The following is an 18,504-nucleotide window of genomic DNA, read 5'->3' on the forward strand; positions in this document are numbered from 1 at the left end:
GAAGTTTTTATGATAGGTTCACCTATCATTACTTTGGGAAGCAAAATCATAAGTTCTTTCAAGTCAGATCTGACATTCGTCTGATATCAAACTCAGACACTTTACCAAAATGATGTTGTACTGGTTGGACATCCTTTAATTGGCATTGTTTTTTCGTCTTTCCTTAGTAAATTAGCATGAAAAGGCTTGACCAAACACAGGACTTTAGAGACTTCAGTGTTTCTGGAATACCTTCTTTAGCAGACAGGGCTATGACTCAAACTGTCTAGTCCTTCATCTTCCTTTTGTCCTGAAGGAATCAGTGAAAATTACAGACTTGCAGGAAACAGGACAGTCATAATAAATAACAAGGACTTGCAGAAAGCAGGACGTCTGGCAGGATTAAACATGTAACAGATAATTATTGCATGAAAAATTGGAAAGAAAGTGTCTCGAAATTTCAACTTGGGTATTGTGCACACTTTTTGATTGCTTCACTTGGTCTCGGGATTAAATACGATTACATGAAACTGTTTTTAGGCAATTATTGAAATAGTTCAAGACAAAATCAAGCCAAGACTCATTCAAATAAGGGATTATAAAGCAGATACATGCAAATATTTCAGGTAAAAAGTACTTGGCGAGAAATTACATATTATTATGGTATTTTAATCCATTTAGTTTGTATGTATACATTTTAAAATGCTAACATGTTACGGTGCCTTATTTTCAAATGCCTTAGGGCTTTTAAACCCTTTTTATTGTCTATGAAGATCAGAACTGCAGAAATACCGAAATATTTTGTTGATCACATCTTGATCGGCAAACAAAATACTGATGTTGTGAACTTAGCACCTACTCTTTATGTCTTGAAGAAATTCCTGGTCAAAAGTTCACTAGATTTAAGGGATCATACCGTTTTGTTAGAGGGGTGGAGTTGTCTTTCAAAACAGGAAGAATGATGATGGAGAAACAATTGAAAACTAACAGGCCAGCTGGGAAGGTTAGAACCCCTTTGTCTCTTCGTATTAAAATACAGCGAAACTGATCTTCTATTTGAGGTCAGCATCTTCTGTAGTCTGTCGAATACGTCATCAGAATCTTCTGTCCTCCGTTGTCAAATGTAATGTTCCCGCTTCAGATTCAGAAAAGCGCGGATTCGCTGTCCGCGTTTTGTTGTTTGCATATGGGGTGACCCCGCATTCCTATACACTCTAACGCTGGTGGCATCAACGTTGGTCACACGCACAAAGATGAGAGTGAAGTCTTGAACCACTGCTACACAAAGGGACAGGTGATCAGGGGAATTTTGGCCATTCTTTGGTTCCATTCATGTGCATTTGGCGCCTGTTAACATGATGAGACAGAATATGACAGGCTGTCTTGCAGATTTTTGAACGTTGATTTGTTGCTTTTTTCGGTGAGATGCACTGATTTGGTATCGGTGTAAGAACACCTCGAGGGGTTTATAATCATCATTTAGTTTTTATTGCGGATGAAATCAGATGCCCTGGTTGTTGTCAATGGGAAATTGTATGAGAGGGGAAGGAGGGTGAGTGACACTTGGCTTTTATTGGATAAATGGCCTGTTGCAGCGCATTTCTGATTGTCTGGAATGGTATTGACCAAGAAGTTCTTTGTGCATATAATGCTATGTCTAGTATTGGCTTGTGGTGCTCAAATCAAGAAGATGGTAGGTATAAGGCACTCATGTTGATGCCATTACCAAAAAATGGTTGGCCTGCAATAAGTGTTGAAACTTGAGTGTGGGGGCTCGAAATGGTTTTTCTCAACATCACCTTTCAGGTCAGTTGAAAGTACAGAGTGGCAGCGGCTACCCACGGCTTTCCCATCACAAATTGCTCTTCCACAGCGCCACCACGCTTCCAAGAAATAACTTGTCCGCATTCAAATATTTCCCCTCGTATCTAGCCATATTGTAAAATATTGCTGACGAGGCCCCCCCCGTCACAGTCACATGCCCACGTTTCCTCCCTAAACAAAGTTGATTCAGCGTTTCGGCAGTGGTCCAACTGGTTCAGCAATGACAAAGAGTGACTAGCGTCATCCCGGGCCAACTCCAAGAATGAAAGTCCAGAATAGAAAGAAATGAGTCCAGCTGAGTACATCAAGAGTTCAATCTAGGTTTATCTATTATCGTTATGCTTTATAATGTATAGTTAAGTTATCACATGAATCTTGAGAGTCTTTTGGATATGAAATGATATGAACGAATAATAGTATGAATGAATGAAATGACAGGCTTAACTGAGCAATTTGTCGGTGTTTAAGTGGTTTTGGTTGTGAGTTTGTCGTGGCAGAATGTCGATCATTTATGTCACGTCTTGCTGGAGGTGACAGGTGAGTTTAAACTTTTATTGATTTGAATTTTATTAAGTCGGGTGTTTTGTAAACATTGATTTTTATCATGATGTATCTTTTAACTTGATTTTCATGAGGTCACAGAAGAAAAAGAAGACGAAACATTTGTGAATAAATCACAGTACGCAGTTGTTGTTGCCCCTGTGTACCTGTGACTACCTGAGGGAGTTTTTTGTTTGGTCAAAGAGCACGGTTGTTCATTTCTTTGTATATTCCAGGGGCTATAGTGATAATATTAATATCACTGCGGTTTCTCATAAAAACATCACCTTGGTCTTTGCCCAGCTTTGTATGGAGCGGGCAAACCCTTTCTAGGTACTGAGACCTATAAAAATTCGTCTGGATATTTATTATGCAATCATTATCATGTAACATGATTTGGTTTAAAAAAAAGTATATCACTGCAGTTTGTGGTGCATGAATATATATCACTCATCGCTGGCATTGCTTTCAATTTAGGCTTATAGATCCCCTATCAATCAAGTCAAATTAATATGGCATATTGCATTCGCTTGAGTGAATGTACAGCCTTGCTGCGAGCATTCACGGTCTGGCCCGGCCCATCAGTCATATAGGTTAAATTGTTTTCATATCAACATTTATGAATATTAGGTTTATAATCAGGAGGCGCCAACTCTCTTTGTACTTATTTGCGTGATCAATACTGTATATATGATATAGAATAGGTGGCCGCTATCATTGGTAATGTACATCCCGTCACCATGTGCAGCCAACCGTGGAATATGTCTCCGATAGCGCGTGACAAAATATCTGTTATCACTGCCAACAGATCTCTGGAACGAGGGGATGGAAATGGAAATAATCGGGGCACTGTGTGGGCAAGAAATAACTTGTTTGATTAGTAATCAGTGATCTTCGATATTAGTTGCTTAAAATGTATTGAATGGGGCATACTCTAGGAGAGAACTCGAAAACATGAACTCGAAAACATAGGTCATACTAGAACAAGACGTCATGACCATTGGGCAGCATGGTGACGCCAAACGCATCTAATGAAATTGAACATGTTATTCTACATGGTTTTATCATTTAGAACTGGGCTTCGATAGAGTATCTACAGATAGAGTATCTACATAAACGTACTGATGCACAAAAATGACATACAGTAGAACCTCCCTTAACGAACACATCTCTATTAAGGACAACCTCTCTATTAAGGACACTAGTTCTGGTCCCAAATTGGTTGTTTCCATTCAATTTGACCTCTCTAATGAGGACACGCCCCTATATAGGACATCATTTGTCAGTCCCGAGGGTGCCCTTAATAGAGAGGTTCTACTGTACTATTGTAAAAAGATAATGTCAAAATATGATTGGAGAAGTTCTTTTTGGGTCATGATGAAACCTTTGGTGCCAACACGCTAGTTGTACAAATAGTTATCTGTCTACAGCAAGTCATTTTGTGAGTGCATTTCTAAACGAGACTCTAGAATCAACACGTATTACAATACCAATGACTATTTATTGGTGGTGATCAGCACATTCTGAGGTGGTTGAGTACCTCTGATTGTTAAACCCTCGATATCTTTACTCAACCCTGGCACTGGCCTCATAAATATGGCATTGTGGTGGGTGTCATCAGTGTTATGAATGTGAATTGCTACATTTCCGGTTAATTAATAATCTTTGTTGTAGGTTTGATAATTTAGGGCATGACATTAGATGACCTGATTTATGTTTTTCTTTTAATGACAGAGTGTATATTGTTCTGCCTGTGAATGATAGGCCTGCACACTTATCCTAATTGTCAAATAGTCTGGTTGGCACAACTTTGCATGTATGGTCAGAAAATGTAGGCCCTCATATATGTTGTTGCTAGGCGATTGGCTGCATTGTTGGGGGTTGTTCACGTTTGAGTCGCCCGCCAACCCTGGCCGGACTGAACCAGGAACTCCATGACCGCTAGTCAGAGACCCAAGCCACGACACCGCAGCTCATTTGTTGGAGAGAGCACTGTTCCCGGAATTGTAGTTTCCTCCTACCGAAGAGATTTGGAGTTCACAACTTCTCTTTTAAAGAAATATCAAAATGAAGTTTACTTCATGATAGCATGTATGAAGTGTCAATATACTCATGTTCCTACAGCAAGGCATACACTATTCTACAAAAATTGAAAATAAGTACTTATACAATTATCACCCGATATATAAAACCTCATGAATATTTACACTATCGGAGAGTATAATGTCATGATGAATTCCTGCATTCAAATCTACACTTGCTTTTGTTGACATAGAAATATCAGTAGTATTTTCCATGGTGTCTCAATCGTACTTGATTTTTGGCAAGAAAGGCCAAACCACATATTTCTTTGTTTTGAATTAACTTGATTAGATGATGGCGCTATCTTCTTTAAGTAATTCTGAAGCTATGATCACACCAAAGTTAGCACTATCACTGTTTACAAGAGGCAGCAGCCTTACGAGTAGTCATTTTCACAGGATGCTCTTCACAAATTCTTTCAGATTGAAGTGTTGCACAAATGTACAAATTTACAAAAGGCCTATTTTACCTTAGGCTTATGTGTAACAGATGCATCTAAGCTTGTTTAAACATATGGACACAGTAGATTTCAAATGTATGAGTTTTACCAGAAAAAGTCTTCTCAAGCTGTGAAACTAAAAATGGTATTTGTTTTGCAATGACAGGATGACAGTGCCCCAGGGGAGTTTGTTAGGTAAATAACACTTGATATATACACACAAAAGGTGGCCACAAATGTAAATAGGTCAGTGGGACAGAGACAGGTTGCTTGCTCTTCATCAGGTCAAACTGGATTAGGAGGAAATGACACTGTAGTGTGACACTTACATCAATTCTCTGTTGTGGCAGAATGACGAACTAACATTGTTATGGGTCACACTCATGCCTAACGTTGCTGCAACGTTGACCTGATCCCTATTGGAAGCTGGTCAATACATGAATATAGAGACGGTCAAGTTTTTGTTTAAATTGATAGGAGCTCCAGTGGTAAAGTATCAACCCTGGCCTTCAAGTCTACCAACAAGACTAAACTTGCTGGCCTGCAGCACAGTGATGCAAATTGATAGTAACAGAAAGGATCCCCAGTGATGAGCATCAGTCGTGGATAACTCAGTCTCACCCCAACAAGACCAAACATACTGCCTTCGCAGCACACTTTACGCAAATTGATAGGATCCCCAGCAGTAAAGTGTCAGTCCTGCATGGTAACTCAGTCTTACTCCAACAAGACCAACATACTGGCCTGCCATAGCAGCACAGTAATACAATACAGCAAACTGATGGGATCCCCAGTGCTAAAGTGTCAAACAAATCAATGAAACGCACAACCATCTTGAGTATGAATGGTGACTACCAACAAGATGCAATCTATTCGATAGACACAGGTCTACGATACTCTGAGCGATACTCAGCGATTCTCAGTGCACAACCAAGCAAATATCATGATATGGAGGCAATGGGATGGCAAACCGCTGAGTTTGCTCCATGTGTGCACAGTTGATTTCATCAGAATTAACCTTGATCATTCAATGCTGTGATATACTTACATGTATGTATCACTTGGCAACTTGGCCTGAAATTTCTGCAGCGTATCCGATGATTCAGACTGTGTATCTTGGGTCTCTATTAAGACTGACCTTCTCACCCATGGGGCGATAAGTAAGGTGACTAAAGTACTATTATTTCTAGAAATTTGTGACTATTTTTCAACTTGACATATTGCTCAAACGGCATGATGATTTTGAAAATGTAGAGGAAATCAGCAAATTGATCATACTTTAGGTCTCGAAAAAAACGTCATTTAATGGGATGTGGATTCCATGGGGACTGAACAAAAGGATCAAAATGGCATCTGATTATCTCTGCGCAACTCATAGTTTGATCCTGATGCACGGTTTGCAGAAGTGCGTGTTCAGTTTCTGTTGAATAGTGTGGAAGTCTGCATTGCAAACATGTATCGTTAGAAACACTTCACTACTCAATGATACTTAGGCAAATCACAATATTTGTCAAGTATAAGTTCAACATTCTGGTGGTTTGATGTCCCTTGGTGACATTCACTTTTTCAAGTGACATGTGTATGCTTTGGGAGGTTCGACTGTGTAAGAAATGTGCTATAAATGGTGTTTTCCGAATTAAGGAATTGCCAAAACATTCACATGATATATCTGATGAAAACAGAGTCTTTCTTCACATTCCACTAATTGCTTCTTGATGGTAAAAACTATTGCATACCTGGTACTCCTATTTGAGGTCAAAGCAATGTAGAGGTCGAAGCAACAGTATTGTTAGTTTGATCAAAAGACGCTTTAGGGAGAGATGTCAACAAAATTAGGTATTTACCATTACCCTTGGATGACTTGCCATTCAGGGATAGGGGACAAAGTGTGTATAAACATGATAAAGGCAAGATGGGTGTGTGAATCTGTGCAAATTAGAACAACATCGTTTGACTCTTTGTTGGATGAGGTTATCCTTAGCAGCAAGTAATACTGTAAGGTAAGAGGTTGTTGAAGCGTAGTTGTCATGACTGTCTCTCTGACACATGTCGGGTTCCCATCCCGATTTGTCTTGAGGGTCACTGAATGAACCATTTGTCAGTGTTGATGTTTTTCTGTTAGAGAAGTGTTGCTTATTTGTTGTTTGTAGATGTTGGTGAGGGAGGTAGGTCTGCATAGATTTTCTTCCTCTTTGCTCATGGAGAGACAGTATTTTCAAGATTTACCGTTCTGGTATCATGATAAAAAATAGTTGTTGTTTTAATGCTTGCTAAGCAGCATCCGATTTTCAGAACATCTGATTCTGCTCCTACACAATGCAATCATCATTATCATATTCTTTTTAATTTTATTTGAAATATGCCAAACTTGAACAAAATATTCATGACGTGAGTACTTACTTAATCATTGATAACAGCTGTCAGTCAGCCATTCAGTTCAAGTGCCTTGTGTTGATTTGACTTGGAGTATCATTACATATTGACAGGTAATGTATTAGGCCTTCTTCTGCTAGTTAAGTAGAATATTTCTTGCAGTTGTTGATTGCTTTCAGGATATCTATTGGGTAGTTGGGTGTTTATCGGTGATTTGTGCCTAACAGTTGTATCTTGGTAAGTATTAATTGAGTATTTTGAATTTGAATTTCGGCATTCCAAGGATGTGGTTTGCTTAACTGGCCTTTGTTGCCAGGCAACAGATTGGGTTGCTAGGCAACTGGGTGCAGGAAAATATGAATTTCTATTACTAACCAGTTTCAAGTATGGCTTTGAAAGAGAGGTCACTAGTTGAGAATTCTGATCACACTGTTTATCCTTTTGACTTGAATCTCAGAATTTACAAATAATGGGTAAAAGCTTAAAACTCAGCAAATTAGTGATTCTATGTTTAGAAGGCATTTGTAGTTGAAACAGTCGGGATATTTCAATTATTTACCGGTGTTGGCATGGGGAATTGACAGCGTTTATGAGCAGAAGCAAAAAACGTGATTGGTAAAAAGCCAATAAGTGAGACTAAATAGGTAAAGGAATTGTCTGAGTTAGTTTCAAATCGTGTTGGCTAGGTTTAACTGTACATCTTATGTATGGAGGAATACATTTAATAGACTGATTGTTGGCTCACCGTAGGGGAGTCTATACAATACCGCAGTGTCCGTCGTCCGTCGTCGTCCGTCGTCGTCGTCGTCGTCGTCGTCGTCGTCGTCGTCGTCGTCGTCGTCGTCGTCCGTCGTATCCTAGTTCAAAAACAGTGGCACGTTTCTTAACCGCTAGGCCTTTGAACTTAAAACTTTGTACACATGACCCCCTAGGTCAGATGACCCGTGACACTAAATTTCTGTCCGATCTGATTCTCTACTTGGCCACCAGGGGGCCAAATGTGGATATCTAAAAAGTGTGATATCTCGCTTATTAGTGACTTGTTTTCGATGAAACTTTTGTTGTAGGTACTCATAGCAAATATACATCTTATATCATACGGGTTTTTAATTTGACCTACTTTTCAAGGTCACAGAGGTCATATGGCGTAAATTGGCCGTTAGAGTGTAAACTATGGCACGTTTCTTAACCACTAAAGCTATGAACTTGAAACTTGGTACATATAACCCCCTATATCACATAGCCTCTGGTGCTGAATTTCAGTTTGATCTGATTCTCAACTTTGCCACCAGGGGGCCAAAAGTGGAAATCTAAAAAGTGTGATATCTCGCTTATAAGTGACTTGTTTTCGATAAAATTTTTATGGTAGGTACCCTTAGGAAGAATGCATCACATATCTTACGGGTTTTCAATTTGACCTACTTTTCAAGGTCACAGAGGTCATATGGCGTAAATTGGCCGTTAGAGTGTAAACTATGGCACGTTTCTTATCCACTAAAGCTATGAACTTAAAACTTGGTACATATAACCCCCTATATCACATAGCCTCTGGTGCTGAATTTCAGTTTGATCTGATTCTCAACTTTGCCACCAGGGGGCCAAAAGTGGAAATCTAAAAAGTGTGATATCTCGCTTATAAGTGACTTGTTTTCGATAAAATTTTTATGGTAGGTACCCTTAGGAAGAATGCATCACATATCTTACGGGTTTTCAATTTGACCTACTTTTCAAGGTCACAGAGGTCATATGGCGTAAATTGGCCGTTAGAGTGTAAACTATGGCACGTTTCTTATCCACTAAAGCTATGAACTTGAAACTTGGTACATATAACCCCCTATATCACATAGCCTCTGGTGCTGAATTTCAGTTTGATCTGATTCTCAACTTTGCCACCAGGGGGCCAAAAGTGGAAATCTAAAAAGTGTGATATCTCGCTTATAAGTGACTTGTTTTCGATAAAATGTTTATGGTAGGTACCCTTAGGAAGAATACATCACATATCTTACGGGTTTTCAATTTGACCTACTTTTCAAGGTCACAGAGGTCATATGGCGTAAATTGGCCGTTAGAGTGTAAACTATGGCACGTTTCTTAACCAGTAAAGCTATGAACTTGAAACTTGGTGCATATAACCCCCTACATCAGATAACCTCTGATGCCAAATTTTGGCTTGATCTGATTCTTTATTCGGCCACCAGGGGGCCATAATGGAAAAAGTAAGAAGTGCAATATCTTGCTTATTTTTAGTGATTCGTTTTCAATAACATTTTTATGGTAGGTTCTCCTAGCAAGGATACATCACATATCATATGAGTTTTTGATCTGACCTGCTTTTCAAGGTCACAGAGGTCAAATGGCGTAAATTTGTCGTTTGATTGTAACTATGGCACGTTTCTTAACCACTAAAGCTTTGAACTTGAAATTTGATACACATGACTCCCTACGTCATGTAACCTCGGACACCGAATTTCGATCTGATCTGGTACTCAACTCGGCCACCAGGAGGCCAAAACTAAAATAGGTAAAAAGTGCAATATCTCGTTTATTATTGACTTGTTTTTGATGATATTCTTATGGTACTTACTCCAAGCAACGATACATCACATGTCATACCGACTTTGGTTTGACCTATATACTATACATGTACAATGTGTCTTAATCTGGATGAATTACAAAGCACCAAATATCTATACGGTGAGCACAATGGCCCCTGGCCGTTTCATTGAAAAGTTACGCCAAATTCAAACTATTGGCTGATGAACTCTTTCAAAGGTGAACTGTTCTATGTTCGAACCTGTGTGGTCGCGTTTTGGTTTACCTGCTTTCCCTGTTAAACAAAAGCCATTTCATGGTATCTTTGCAATAATAAGCTGTTCTTTACCAAGAAAATGCAGAGAGAGATGAACTTTTTCTTTGGTGGATTGGTTCCAAGTCAAAATATTTAGAAGACCCTGTTGGTGAAAGGTGATGAGGTAGTGAATATGTTAGGGTTGTTTGACTTGAGATATCAGGTAGCCTACTTTGTTTTGAAAAAAGACAATGGCACTATTATAGTGGTGATTATCTAATACCATCAGACTTATTGACGCACTTATGGATGGTGATGTCGGCTGTTGACTATATTGATGGTAAACAGTTCACATGAGCCATGCTCGGAAGTGAAAGTTGAGATCAGTCAGTAACAATCATCTCTCTACCATTGTTAATATATGCAGTTGAGCTGCTCTGTATTCCAAGTCTGTATGTCTGGTAAACCAGTGCACAGAAGTCCCGAGAGCACTTCAATGAGGAACAAGCATAAGAAGCGACCCCTTTTGCCTGTGGTTATAAGTAACAGGCCTCTCGGTGACTGGGGATCATCATATGGTTGATAATGACTTCCTAATGTATTGACACTCCAATGACAAAACCGGTTCGGACTGATTGACTACCATACCATGATATGCCAAAGTTTATCTCTCATTGTGTCATTAAATCCATATCTAATCCTATATAATGGTAATCATGTCATTAGTGATACTTGACATGTCCATACTGCACTGTGTTGTACATTCATTATCTCAAGTATATATGTGCGTGCTTGAGACACAGTTTTCTAGATTTTCACTATTTTTTTCAATTTGTTTACTCCTTTCTATTATGATTCTCTCACATAACATGCAATCTGCTATGGTAACTGTACATCTTTGTGCATCTCTTGACGGTAAACAATATTCTGTATTGTATCAAAGCAAAGAATTCAATGTATGTGTGCTGTGTACGACACTTTTACTCTTTCGAGATGGTACCATGTAAGCTAAGTACATACAGTGTTGTCATCAATTATAAAAAGTTAATGAAGTAAGTGAACAGAGTTGATTCAGTCAAAAGCAACCTCCAGTTCGAGCCAAGTGTTCCATACATGTCATACCTGTGACTTCATAAATCCCTTTCATTATTGTACCACCATCATTGCGATATTGGCACCACTGTTCAGTTTAATTCCATTAATAAAATGCGAATGTTCTCTCGAAGGTATTGCAAATACCTTGCCGAAGGCTATACTATACTGTGCCCGTGGCTATTTCTTTTATTGCATGGCCTGTCCCTGGGGCTCTGTAGACTCATACCATTAACTCCATTGATAACTTTAATCGTGATACCCAACTTTTCATATTATCTTTTCGTAACATCTTGTTTGCTAGTTGGAAAGATTATTGATGATATTTTGGTTAGGGAGATCAGTCTCATAGCTGGTAGAGTGCAGGGCTCATAAGAGGTAGTGGCTTGTGAGCTATGCGGGAAGATTTTTTTCCTAATAAGAAATTGACCAGTTCAGCTTTAAATATAGCCTACAAGGTTGTTGCTGCTGAGAATCTATAATAAGACCATTCTGACATTAGAAACCCAAGTGACGTATTCATTCTGTTTATATCCAATTCTTGTGTAATAATGGCAGTCTTCTGTGATGACGAATCATCCATACTGTCTATAGATGACCTATTGATTCTGTATGCATCCTGGAAATTGAATATTTATTCTGATCGTATTGCTATGCATCAAGTTGACTCTGATTTCATTCACTGGTTGATCATTTAGGATGGTCCGTGTCTGAGACAGGTACAAACTGATGAGACAGGCCTACATTTTAATTGTAGTGATGTATCGGTTGACTCCGATGATCAAACAGGATGGTCACTGTCGGATATTATTGCGTCTACAATAGGTTACTGATGATACAGACCTATACATTTTGATTGTACTGTAGTGATGTATTTGATTCCGATTCCATTCCTTAACTGTATATAGGGGTCAGTGTCTGAGATTGTGTCTAGGTTACTAATGATGCAGGCCTATCATAGTGATAGGCCTGTATTGGGTTGGCTATGAATCCTTTACATTTGTTTAGGAAGAAGACAGGCAGATCAGCTGGTTTTATAGGAAAATTTCATCCACCTGGACCGTGACTTCTCCAACTTAATCCTTGAAAAATTATGAAACTGTGTACACTACAGTAAACGAGAACAAGCTACACCATTAGGTCTACCGTAGTGTACTGTGTTACTCCTTGGTATTCTCTTGTCCCACTAAAATCTCACACCCCTTCTTGCCCCTTAAAGGGTTAAACATTCTTTTAACTGCACCATGTGATATTTCCTTTAATGAGACATAGAATATCGATATTTTGGATGGTGATGTAGGATTGGCAATGCCGGGTGGGGGTATTCAGAAATAGGGAAGAACAGGCAATGTGATCGGCTGTGATGTATTGGGTTTCTCTGCCGTGGGATTGATTATTTGTGGATGGTGGAGCAACCTGGTGATTGGAATCTGGGCACAGTTTGTAACAGTCTCTAAAACTCAGGGATGTAGGAAAAACAAGTATCTGGAAAAGGAGATATTTTATATAGTAGAGCGGACTGCGACAATAGGCCTATTTGAAAAATTTCGTCAAAAAAATTGCAATTTTTTTCCAACGCACATTGGCTTCATCAAATCATCCTGCCCGAAGCTGAACAAACACCAAGAACTCAGTGAACTAAAGCTTATCTCTCTTGATTTGTTTAGTCTACAGAATGGATTTTTTATCATACATTTTTTTAGGCAGCTAGTGCAAGAATTTGTGGCATTCTTGTTTGGATTTTGATTTCAGTGACCAATGCTAGGTTCTTGTTTCCCTCACTTTTCCACAAACATTCAGGGCCCAACAATAACACGTCAGAAACCTTGGGGGAGGTCAATAGAGTCGCGTCCACTACATAAAATGCCGGTGTTGGTCCGGAGTTTTTGCACTTACACCTGTTAATTTTCCCCTCGAAAACGCCGGTGCAAGAAAACGCCGGTGCAAGAAAACGCCAGTGTTTTCTTGTCACGGCGATGGATTCAGGGCTAAATGGGGGCTAATTTAAGCACAGCGTTTTATGTAGTGTAATCACAAAAACGCCGGCGTTAGTTAGTTTCTACACTCGGCGACAGGCGGCGTGGTTACCACTGCGCATGCGCTGCCATTTCGTGGCGGTCAATCGCGACTCCAACAATAACAAAAAATCAGAGAGTTCTACAGGATTTCATGTAGACCACGCCATCTGTCGCCGTGTTTAGTAACTGCTTCCATGTAGTGGAAGTCCTCGCCGTGTCTTCTCCGGGCTTTTTCTGGTTCAGAGTATCCCCGGGGTTTAAAAACGCCGGGGTTTTCCATGTAGTGGACGTACTACTAATGACTCATTGTTGACATTTCTGGAAATGAGTTATCAGTTTGACTCTTACTCAGTTCTCATCATCTGCCGAAACCCAAAAATGTAGGCTTTTTACACACTACAAACTTTAGTCATGTTAGTCGGTGAATTTCATTATCAAACATTCCTAAGTTCTGAAAAAAATTTCATACTTTTTCATCTGCAGACTTCAAATTTGTTTTTGATATCACACTTTGCATATTATTTGTATGCTGTCTGGGTTTTACTTGAAATAAGCAGCCCCGATATATCGCCAAATATCAGTGTAACTACCAAGAATACAATCTTGATACCTGTATGAGACAGTTAACACTAGCATATAAGTATCATAAATGATATTACAATAATGACAATGTATAACCCGTCCTAATAGGCAGAGATTGTGCAATAACCGATGATAATTGGTTCGTATTAGAGGACATGTTTGACATGTGTAAATTTAAGTGACATGATTCGCTTAAGATAATTGTAGTTTTAGCACCCATTTGTGGGTAGCTGGTGTCAGGTGGAAGTCCTGTTTGTAAATGCTGCGCTCAGGTAAGGATTACTTTAATGCGTAAATCAACATTATAGTGGTAGAGTAGAATCACATGATTGTGCTGTTATCATTGATAGATGGCCAGGTTTGCAATACTTTCACTCAAACCCCATTCTTAGTGCTGTAAATGCAATCTATCTGCAGAGCAGGGAGTTGACTACTGATCTTTATTGCAGAGAAGTGTGTTTTTTGTGTGGGCAAAAGTGGTCATCACTGTGACATAATCAGATTTTACACAGTAATTACTGCTGGTTCTGGTCACTGGGAACATGTGATGACCACAGCAGATGAGCAATTTTTTGAGTAAGTATTGCATATAACCAACTCAGTGGCGGGCTTTAGAATTGGCCCTTAAATTAACATCTTGCAATATTTTGACTGGCTTAGCTGTGCTGCAAGGTTTGAAAGGCCACCATTTTCGAATAATGAAAATGGCTGCCAATTTCACTCAGGGAATGTGAGAATCAAGCAGTGACAGGTGTAGCTGTAAAGATGGGAATTCTTCTACATTTTTTCCTTGAGTTAACTGATTGACAGGCTGTGAGTCACTGTTGGATTGGTGTTCTTGTGGGTGCTAACTGACACAGGTGAGCTAACCTACCCGATGATGCCCATTAACTCTTCATTAGCCAAACATCAACAGAAATATTAATCATTGCCACAGTTCTTCTTCTTCTCTGGTTCAAAGTTACTTTGGATAGGCCTACATGTTGGCCACTTTTTGTGCCTTCTGCACTTGAACTCAGTCTCTGTGGAGGAGGTGTAGGTCCATATCTTTTCATTGATTGACAATTAGCAGTATGAATTTATCATAAAGGTCGGGTGAGGTTTCTCAACCTACCTCACATTTTGCTGTTCTGATACCAGACAGACTCCATGGAGGTGAGAATGTTTTTTTTCTGGTAAAAACTAGTCTTCTACTTTACCGTGTTTCATCTCAAGAATAACTATCAGATAGTACATGTATGCATATAACTTAACGCTCTCCTCGGATTTTACATGCCTCGCCAATGTAACACAGAATGAACTACTGCATGTTGAAGATGATACTGCTTGTCAATAGACGCTGAATTAGAAAGAAAGTTCTGTTTTTGTGCGGTCTTGACAATCTCATTTCATAAAACGTGTATGCAGCATTATTCCGATCCAATCAGTTTCAATGACTGAACGTTTTCCAAACAACCATGGAATTATGAACAAAACTTGAAAGAATCTTTAATTCATTTAGGTTGTAGTAAAGAAGAAGAAATAGGTAGTGAACATGAAAGATATTGATGTTGTCTCATGTCCTTGGGCAATGCACTTGATAAATTTTCTCTCAAATTAAGGCTTGACTGAAAGACGACCTGGATTGGTCTGTACCTCCACAATTTACTCGAGTTGTACATTTGTCAGAAGCAGGTCACTAATTGTTAATCATTACAAAAACATGAGGTTGATTTAATTGGTTTCGTGTCTACCCTAGACTTTACCAAACAATGCCGCCCTACTGTTAGAGGCAAGACATTTTCACTTCTCTGGTTCTTTTTACTTCTGTTTGAGCAGAATCTTTCTTGGTTTTTGTGCTTGCACGTAACTTTCCAGTGTTCTTTGAGAATCAGTTCTCAAAGGAAACACAGATGAATATGGCAAAAATGTTCATCTGATCATGAATATTGTCACAGTATAAAGTTAGTTGTCACGCAATCAATGATAATATCAAATGGTTGTACCAGTCTTCCTCAGATGTTTGACATCTGACCGCTTGATGACATAGCAGCCAGAATATGATTCCAAACGTGACATAATCCGCAGCTCCCTGTGTCTCAAATGACCAGGCATGAATCTTCTTGTTGCTGGTGAACATGTAAGTTATATAATTGTTTAGTGTCACTTCTGACATCCTTCAGTTCATGCTCTAGCTTGTGAACATTTTATAATTGGTGTGGCCTCACACTAATAGGCCTTTTGGAGTAATTGTTTGGGAATGATATTTGTACCATAATATTCATTCTCTCTATTGTTGCAGATTAGCATCAAGTGAAGTTGATGTAGTTCGTCTTGATCTCGGCCCAAGTGTTCAACAATGGTTCTAAGGTGAGTTATCTTTTTGTAACTCCGATACCCAGACAATTAAAACCCTCTTTATCAGTGTTTTTCTGACTCAAGACATGGCTTGTGCCTGTTGTAGACTCGTTCTTAGTCTCAAAGAAACATTTCCGAAAGAAAATTCCTTCAATTCCGGGCTTCCATTCTCACATATTGGGCATTGAGAGACTCTCTAAATTCGGATTCCATTTTGACATATTGACATTAAAAGTATCTCGAAAGATATATGGCTTACTTTTTAATTACTTGTAAATTTGTACTTGATACATACTGTCATCTCACAGTAACCCTTCATGCGTTAAAACAACAGTTTAGTTGAGAATCGGGATTAAAGAATAAGAAATAACTTGCCAACTTCAGGCTGGTATTCGTAGTCAGATTTGCATTTATATGTGACCGAGTCCTCTCCAGGATAGAGCAACAACTTTTTTATCCAACTCTGAACTCTGCATGACACTGCATACTTTCTAAGATTTGTTCAGATTGATAATGGCCGAAGTAAGGTAGGATGAGGCTGCAAAAAACCTTCATGTAAGTTTCAATTGAGTTCACCTTCCAATTAAGAAAAATGCTAAAGAAATGCGACTTAGAAGATTTATTTCCGTGTGCAAGGTTGGCTTGACACTTCAGCAGACACAATAGTTTTTTTCTTTCACCATTTTCAACTGTTAAACTCTTGAAAAAGAATTTGCTGATGAAAAACTTTGTAATGATCTAGATTAGAGCATTTTCCTGATCAGTGGGGTGCGTTATCATAAAAAACTGCCAATATCAGTTTCGATAGTGACAAGCCCAATGAAACTTAAGCAGGAGATAATTTTGTTTCCTGGCGCTACGTGGAACTATTGGAGCTTGGTCCTGGATTGTGAAAAACATGCCCACCTAGGGTGCAAATGTTCACCTCAAGAATGCCCCGATTGTGAGAATGTGGTCCCTCAACAATGTACAGTTAGCCGAGGCTTTTGGCCGTCAATCATAAGGTGAATCAGACTGCACCAGACACACAGAAATAAAGCAAGTTACTTTTCTATGTTGACTCTACAAGACTTCAACAAATGCACTCTAGTTAACAGTTTTTCCATTCCACTTCAGCGTGCCCAGGGCGCAGGGGCCATTTCAAAATCTTGCTGTCTTGGTTTAGTTCTAATGCAAGCGTAGATCATGATTTTTGGCTGGTGGACATCACAAATGCACAATCACAGTACCTGAAGGATGTTTGTGTACATTTTCTGATGTCTCCTCTATCCTCTATACCTTAAACCTGTACACTGTGTACAGGGTGTTTGACATCCCTTTCATGCGGCTCAAAGGTGTCAGCTCGGCATGGTTGGCTAATAAGACACTCTACATGTAACTGCAGCTACATGGGAAAAAGCTCGGTTTCAAGCTGTTGCCTTCTTGATCAAGAGGCAGATGCCTGATCTTCTTGGCTGTTGGGATTGGTAAGCATACCCATCACTATTGCAACCTGGCTGGCCTTAAGGGCCCTGCAAAAGGGGAATTTTTGTTGCTGAGACCTGTGATCATGATCGCATGCAACAAAATCACCTGTTTACGCAGTGTTTTGGAGAGAACTTCTTTTGCTTAATGGGGTTCTCTCTGGGTTGTAGAGCTTATTCCTCCGTATCAGAAGTTTCTCTAGTCACTGAAATAGGACTGCTTGTCCACCGCCTGGTCATCATGAAACAGCCCCTCATATTTCCTGTTGTTTCTTTACCGAGCCATGCACCTTACCAACAGTGGAATTCATCAATCATGCCTTTATCGCCTCATTCAGAGCAGGTACCTGTGAAGAAGGCTCTGCCTCCTGGTGGTCGAATGATACATTGCTCTTGTAAGGACAATCACGCAGAAAGTCTAATTGATGAGGGTGTGATATAATCCTATGAATTACCACTGTAGTTTGAAACCAGTAAAAGTATGCTGTAGAATCTCTCTATCAAAATTTAGGACTGTCCAATGCTGTCCTTCACAGAGAGGTGTACTTAATACATAAAAGTGCCACTTTCAAAAGCTAGTCTCTATCAATTCTTGGTAGGTACCAGGCTAGCATGATGAAGTCACTTGCAATGTTTGCAAGCCACTGTTCATCCAGGCTCTCTATAGTATGGTTTGTATCACTTACTACTATTCTGTTTGAAAGAGTAAAAGCATTGTGAAAGTCTGCGGGGTCAAGATGTACTTTCTTGTGCAGTTGTAAAGAAAGCTATTCACGCCAGTTATTCTTGATATGAAAAAAAGAAATATGCAGTAAATTGGCCAGAGGAAGTGTAAGTTTATTTTCAGATATCTTTGAATAGAGATGTTGATATTGAATGACGCTTGTAGGTGATGGAGGTCACTATTTCAAAGTATAATACAGGAATAAGAATGAAAGAATTTCACAAAACTGAAGCTGCTGTTGGTATGGGGGGGGGGGGGGGCTC

At 39.3% G+C, this 18,504-nt stretch overlaps 1 protein-coding gene across 7 annotated transcripts in view; it reads left to right on the plus strand.

Moving 5' to 3' along the window:
* LOC135489952 (zinc finger MIZ domain-containing protein 1-like) overlaps positions 1-18,504 on the plus strand; it is a 178,093-nt gene that overhangs the window by 5,259 nt on the left and 154,330 nt on the right. For 5 of the 7 annotated variants that reach the window (XM_064775617.1, XM_064775633.1, XM_064775623.1 and 2 more), the window contains exon 2: positions 15,999-16,066. The gene's annotated coding sequence lies outside the window, so the exon portion shown is untranslated. Of the gene's footprint in view, positions 1-2,312; positions 2,341-10,882; positions 10,941-15,998; positions 16,067-18,504 lie in introns of those variants that run through there. The other 2 variants (XM_064775600.1, XM_064775595.1) reach the window with 2 other exon arrangements.

Source organism: Lineus longissimus, chromosome 1, assembly GCF_910592395.1.
Source record: "Lineus longissimus chromosome 1, tnLinLong1.2, whole genome shotgun sequence".
In the NCBI taxonomy this organism is placed as follows: Eukaryota; Metazoa; Nemertea; class Pilidiophora; order Heteronemertea; family Lineidae; genus Lineus; species Lineus longissimus.